The 7,105-nt window shown below is 44.8% G+C and overlaps 1 non-coding gene across 1 annotated transcript; it reads left to right on the top strand.

The window, feature by feature from the left end:
• Positions 1–3,356: 3,356 nt before the first annotated feature.
• Positions 3,357–3,430, top strand: trnan-guu (transfer RNA asparagine (anticodon GUU)). The gene has a single exon. It is a non-coding gene; the product is annotated as a tRNA-Asn (tRNA).
• Positions 3,431–7,105: the final 3,675 nt, after the last annotated feature.

Consider the following 7,105-nt stretch of genomic DNA (forward strand, 5'->3'; position numbering starts at 1 on the left):
CAGTCGCCTGTTGCACATTTAGGGCCCCCGTTTGCACGAGAAAGACCGAAGTTTTCCGATTGGAGTAAATGTGGAGCTCGCTTTGGTTGAATTAGTCTCGGAAACCTCTGCCGTCCTGATATTCTGATACAATGCCGGGCACACATCCTCACGCAGAAATCCAGAGATACGGGAGAGGAAATGAACGCACACAAATACACACACATTGTCATGACTGCATCACTGACACAAGAAGGGGAGGAGAGAAGGAAGAGAGGAAACAATGGAGGGATGGTCGCCGTTCAGTGAGGGACGTCTAAAATGATCATTTGAGAAATGTGCAAGAAAAACGTGCTTGTATATTCTAGCTTGCAGATGAAATACGAAAGTTCAAATATTTGCAGTCATTCATCGACTCGACTCGAATGAACACTCATCAAATTAAGACGCTTTCTCCAAATAACTTCACTTTTGTCCGAGCTAATTTATCTGGAGAATCCTTGTGAGAGGCTTTGAACGAATCAAGGTCTGTGTTTACGCATTTTTAATTACATTTAATCTTTGAGTTCGTCCAACAGGTAGAGTTATAGGTGATGTTTCCGTAGCAACAAAGGCATCTAATTCTTTGAAAACTATTTACAGGATTCATATCACTTATTTTCAGGTGATGGACAATTTATAATTTGTAGGAATACTGCTGTAAACTGAATATTTTATTATATCTGATAGCAGAGTCTTTAAACGAGGTAATTCACAATGATGATGCTCATTAACGTTTGATCACCTGCTTCCTTTCAAACCAGCTGCACTAACTCTGGGTGTGAGCTACTGCATTTCCCAGAATGCCTTTCAACAGCACAAAACACAATGGGTGAAAACCTTTCATGTCGGCAGATAGATGGAGCAACGAGCCACAATGACACCATGGTGACAGAGTGGGGGGGGGGGGGGGGGGCTTTCCTGAATATTCTGGATGGATGGAAGAAAAAAGACAAGTTTCTAGTGACGCACACGCACACACACACACACACACACACCTGCATACGCACAGATACTCAAACCCATTATCCCAACGGCTGACGACTATTTAATAAAGTTTTAATGACCACTCCAAAAAACACTCCCTGTCCTCGGGGTGCTTTTTCTCAGCTGCTCCTCTCTCTCTCTTTGTCTAAAACACACACACACACACACACACACACTGAGGGTCCCGTCAGGGCTAACTAAGCGGAGTGGCGGGCAGGCCGGGGTTTGGATTGGCTGGACAGGGGTTGCCGGGGGTTGCAGTGGATTTGGCGGACCACCTGCTGAGACTCAGCCGCCAACTGACTGAAAACATTTACATCAGAAACCACCCAGGATAGAGACAGAAAGAAAAGTGAGAGAGGAAGTTAAGCAAAGTTTCTACTGAATCATTTATTTTAAATCTGCTCCGGGAATCTGAGCACAAACATCTCTCGTGTACAGAAACTTGTTCCACAGCCCAAAGCGGCCTTATGACCTCTACAGCGTGAACCAGGGGCTGCAGGGGCAGTTGTCACGGACCAATGGGGTAAAACTGTCTCCTGATGCCGGGGGCGTTCAAGGTGCCTGCGTCATGGGTCCGCACAGAACCACAATCTGGCCCGCGGTCAAGCCACACAACAAAGTTTCATTGACGATGGGACAAAGCGTCTGGTGACGGTTGGACTTTGGCTGGACAATCATTCAGCGTCCATCCCTAAACATCGCTGAACTCGCTTTGGTCGGTTTGAACCTTCGGGTCACAGCCAGAAGGCTTTTTAGTACGATTTAGATTTGTACGATTTAATCAAATAATTGTGTAAAACAAGCAAAGTTCTTGTTGTTGTTGTTGGATTTGTTGAAGGGATTTAACTTTCATGCAGATGATCTGGTTTTCCTCTCTTTGGGGAAAGAATCAAAGACACAAGTTGCTGATCAACCAAAACCCCCCCTCCTCATCCCATCCTGTATAAGGGTCCAGGACCATACGGGGGTCCCTTCACAGGTCTAGTGTGTGTGTGTGTGTGTGTGTTACTCTGACCCACAAACTGACCTCCTCAAACTTCAAACTGAATACTTGTGGCAGTTACCACGACGACAGAGCTCTCCAAGCCTTATCCTACTTACTGAGACGAGACGAGTAGCGAGGAGGAGGAGGAAGAGGAGAACAGGATGGAGAAATAAAGAAAGAAGAGAAGGGCAGACGATGGTGTGGCCAGAGAGAGCGAGGGAGAGAGAGAGCGCGGGGAGGGAGGGGAGGACAGCCAGGCAGAAAGCGAGAGTTGCTGCTTTTGCATCTCTGTGTTTTTCATGAGTAGACAGTTTACTGGGAGATTATTCACAGTCTGGTATTTAGCCTTATTAGGCCACAGACGTCCCCTCCCATCGTCCACGGCCACAGCAAGGCCGCTTTGTTCGCCTGTTTCTGGATTCTTTCCATGTTTTCCCACTCCAGAACCGAGTAAACCTAAAACTTTGATTCGATGCACATTGTTTCCACACAGCTTCTAAGGTCTAGTGAGTTATTTTTGGGGCATCCACCGGATTCAGAAGAAAGTGTCCTGTTTGATTTCGTGGCTACAAAAGACGAGAGAGTGTATTGCAACATGTCTATCTGTCACGGGCAAAACATCGCCATTCGCTGCCAATAGAGGGAGGAAACCGTCCCCAGTGTTCCGACCCATCCAACGACCACCTGTGGACACTACACCGCTATATTGTGTTCACGTTTTCCTCCTTTGCTTGACAACACTCTGCAAAGCTGTGAAATGTTGTTAGCCATTCGCTGAAACAACATTTGCTGTCATTTTTCTTCGGACAACAGTCCAAATTTTGGATGAATTCAGTGAAGGTGTTGCTGCTTTTGTTCACAGCTGTGATGACAAAGTGTTTTGACTCAAACTTGGGCTCGGATCTGACTTTGGACTGGACTTTGGACTGGCCGCAACGTAAGCCTGTTGTACCCCTTTCACACGAGACAACTAGAAAAGCTCTCAGAGAGTGCAGCCCTCCACCGAGCAGCTCATTCCCAATATAATTAGATTTACACATAAGGTGATCTGGATCATCATCAACCGGTTCTAAATTGTTCTTGGTATTTTTATACACCAGCAATGTAAAGTAAAGAGGAAATGTTACAATCGACATTCATTCTCACTTCACGTTAATCTGCAGTAATGTGTTTTTTTTGCAGGTCCAGCTCGGCTTGTCTGTGGTCTAAATACATAACCTTGGTGGACGCCCAAACTTTATTCATTTTATGGTTGGATTCAACAGTACCTGTCGAAGTGTAGGACCTTGGCACATACACACTTTTCCAACTGTCAGTTTGAAAAGCACTCGCACATTGTTCAATCTGGTACATCCCCACGGAAGTCTCTGTGGCGCAATTGGTTAGCGCGTTCGGCTGTTAACCGAAAGGTTGGTGGTTCGGGCCCGCCCAGGGGCGCGTTTAGCAACGGGTCTTTATTGACTGTTCGTCAGAGAATCATGTTTTCTGGAAAAGGATAATGTAGCTTTTTTAAAAAAAACATTTCATCCACAAGTCTTTTAAATACTTAAAATATGAAGTCTATCTTCACTGTGTGACGTCAGTGTTTGTGTGCTTGAGCTTTGGGATGAACGAGTCAAAGAGATCTTATGGGGGGTGGACTCAAAATCAATAGTGTTCATGTAAGTGTCCCGGGGCTAGCCATCACTCACCGATGCAGCGACTGAAGTGACTGAACCATCTCTGCTTTAATCTGTGCTCAACATCCTCACCTGGCTGCTTCCCAAGGCCACACAGTCACCGTACAAAGAGCCATCCAAAAGCCCTCTGTACTGGGACCATTGGCAGTTGCCAAATATCCCGTCTGTCCCAGTGCTCCCAGTGTATAGTTAAGACACCACAAGGGGAAGAAAGGGTGAGAGCAACTCGTTCTGTCTTTCTTTCTCCTCCGGTGTCTCCGGTTCCATTTCGTCTTGTTTTTAGGGTCCATTCCTGTCCCACGAGCCTTGTCCTATCATCCTCAAACCTCCAGCCATTCGTCTCCATACATCCTGAGTCCAGTTTTTATCTTGCCCCGTCCTGTCATGACAACCCACACACTGGCAATGCTTGTCCAGTCCTGATTTATCCTTTATATCATGAATCATATTTCTGTCCCTGTAGCTCTGCATATCTGCTAACTGCTAACTAACAACTTGCATATCCATGAATTGCAAGAGACCTTTTATTAAAACATTTCTTCCATTGGAGCAAAAGCTGAATATCAAATTCCTTCCTCTGCGTTAACCTCGTCCTTACTTCATTCAAATCAAAATAGAATTCAAGTGCAGCCTTGCTGTCTTAAAGTTAATCCAAAAAATTCTGAGGAATTTTTTGGATTAACTTTAAGACAGCAAGTTCTTGCAAACTTCAGTCCCTTTCATGTCGAGGACAGATTTTTCTTGATCTCTTATCCTTGACAATTACTTTTTTGTCTTTTTAGTTCCACTACTTTGTTTTACAGTAATTACTTATTGTATTACTCTTTGCTAAATATTTCCTTTCTCTAATCCTTCTGTGTCTATTTAAATATGTTTTATGGCTTACTGTTTCTATTTAAATATATCTAAGGAGTCCAGTTTTACCATTTTAATCATTAAGACAAATTCACTCACAAAGTAAAATGTTAAAATCTGACCTGAAGTAAAATGTTATAGTTTAAAAGGTGCTCCATGTTTCTTTCATTTACTTTGATTCAAATCCAGTTTTTATTCCTGATTTTTCATATTAATCTACAGTAGATTTAGTTGTTTATTGTTGGCCACCTATCAGAAACTGAGCTTTGTAATAGAGATGATGAACGGCGGCTCTGTCGCCCGGCCCGACCCGGGCCCGGCTCCACCGACCCGGGCCCTCCCTCGGGGCTGCGTCGCACATTTGAGCTCCTTCAGTCAGTAAATCGGTAAATGATCCAGGTTGTCATTTAATCAATATGAACAGGCAGCAGCTGTCACACATTATCATTTCCCCCGGGGGTCATTGTCAAGACGCAAGATGAAAATCGTGTGTGTGTGTGTGTGTGTGTGTGTGTGTGTGTGTGTGTGTTTAGCCAGACTAAATGACGAGCACACGTTCCACTGCGACTACAAGAACATCAAAAGACTTTCATTCAGGGCTGAAATGATGAATCATTTACTCAGCTGACATTACTTTTGTTCATCATTTATCAATTATACTCTGCTTTTATTTTTATTTTTACTCTTTAATCGTAGATCTTTGACACTTTGACAGTTTTTCGTCTCTATTATACACCTTTTTTTCTTGCGGCGGCTCTGACACGGCCGATGTGACGCTCCAGCTTCCAGGATGTTCCAGATCCTGCAGGGGGGGTATGGGGGGGGTATCCCTCTCCTCTTTCCTCACCTCTGCTAACATGAGACAGTGAAATCTCATCCAGCCACTCTGCCTGGCCTTACAGCCAGCAGGCAGGGACATGTCATTTCACCTCACCTGTTCATGTGTGTGTGTGTGTGTGTGTCCCTTACTGCACGACACACAATGACGAGAGCGGGGGGGGTGACAGGGCTCTGATCTCTCCGATAGGGAGATAGCCACCTGATTCAAATGGCTCGCTTGTTCCAGGCAGTCACTTGATCGGCGTGTGAACTGACTCCTCGCTTATTTACAATCAAATGCTGCTGCACTGACCTGCCCAACCCAGGCCGACCGGACCCGGCCCGGCCCGGCCCAGTCCAGACCTCTCTCTCGCTCTCTCGCTCTCTCTGCCCTATATTTGCCAAGTCTCTCTATCCCTCCCTGGCTCACACACCCACACCACACACATTCAGGTGGAAACTTCCACAGCAGAGGCCGGTTATGATCACAAACTCTTTTGAAATATGAACTCAAGCAAAGTTCAAGTGGAGTTCAATAAATGTTTGCGTTGGAGCCGTCCGAATAATTGTATCTACAGTGTCTTATTTATTGATATGTCTTTTTATGTCCTAAGTTAAAAGCTGAAATCTGAGCTGAAGTCAAATGTAATCATTTAAATTTTTCATTTAATTTGATTTTTAATTTTTATTTTATTCCTTATATTTCCATTCCTTCAACGGATTGTGCATCATGACAATTCAATCTGCAGTTGCCAGTGGTGTAAAAGTTGTTTTATTGTTTGTCACACACCAGAAACTGAACTATAACAGAGATGATGAATAGCGGCCGGGGACATGGAACTGGACAGACTGTCCCGGGGCGTCCCTCAGGGCTGCGCCGCACATTTGGGAATTTAATCTTGAGCAAAGAATACTTATTTAATGTGTTTTATGTGAGTCTGAGGATTTCTAAGGAGTCCCAAATGAAAGGTGTTGCTGAGCAGAGGAACAACCTCACACATTTACCATACAGGCGCTACAGACAAGCCTTATCTTTACTGCAGGAACTCAATTTCTCACAGGGGAATATAGGATTTCCAGTAACAAAGTCCAATCTAATCAAGTCTAGCCTGATAATCTAATCTAATCTAATCTGCGATTATGTTGTGTTTTGATGGTTTATACCTGCACCTGAGATCATTTAGCTAAGATTTACTGTCCTCCACTGATTTTCAGACTATATTACCTTAGCTAACAACAGGATTTAAGCCCTTTAATGATCAATTTATCAGGGGAAAAGGTGAAAAATCGGTCCCAAATGCACAAATTCAGAGGCAAAATAACAGACGCTCGTCTCAGATTGGCCTCGGCCTGAGAGAGGGAGACACAACTGACAACAGCATGTCTGCCTGTAACTGTCCCGTCTGATTATCTCTCCCAGCCGGCCCCCGAGGGGACACCCCACTGAAAGAGGCCACTCTTCCATGTACAACAGCCTCTGTCAGAGAGTGGGAGACCGCAGTCTCCAGCCTCAGAGCCCCTGACGCAATCCATCGAAATCCACACGAGACGGCCAACGCCGTGCACTGAACAAGGTTTTCAACGCTTTACCATAGGAAATGCAAGAAACGTGGACGGAGGGAGAGCCGCTGGCGTCTTCCACGTCTTCCTATTTCACATTTAGAACACTGTCGTGCTATTTGTGAAGTCTGACTCTTTTCTAAACCCGATGCAAACCTGCATATTCTTCAGAACTTCATCAAGCTGACGGATAATGCCA

This window comes from Brachionichthys hirsutus, chromosome 9 (genome assembly GCF_040956055.1).
Source record: "Brachionichthys hirsutus isolate HB-005 chromosome 9, CSIRO-AGI_Bhir_v1, whole genome shotgun sequence".
In the NCBI taxonomy this organism is placed as follows: domain Eukaryota; kingdom Metazoa; phylum Chordata; class Actinopteri; order Lophiiformes; family Brachionichthyidae; genus Brachionichthys; species Brachionichthys hirsutus.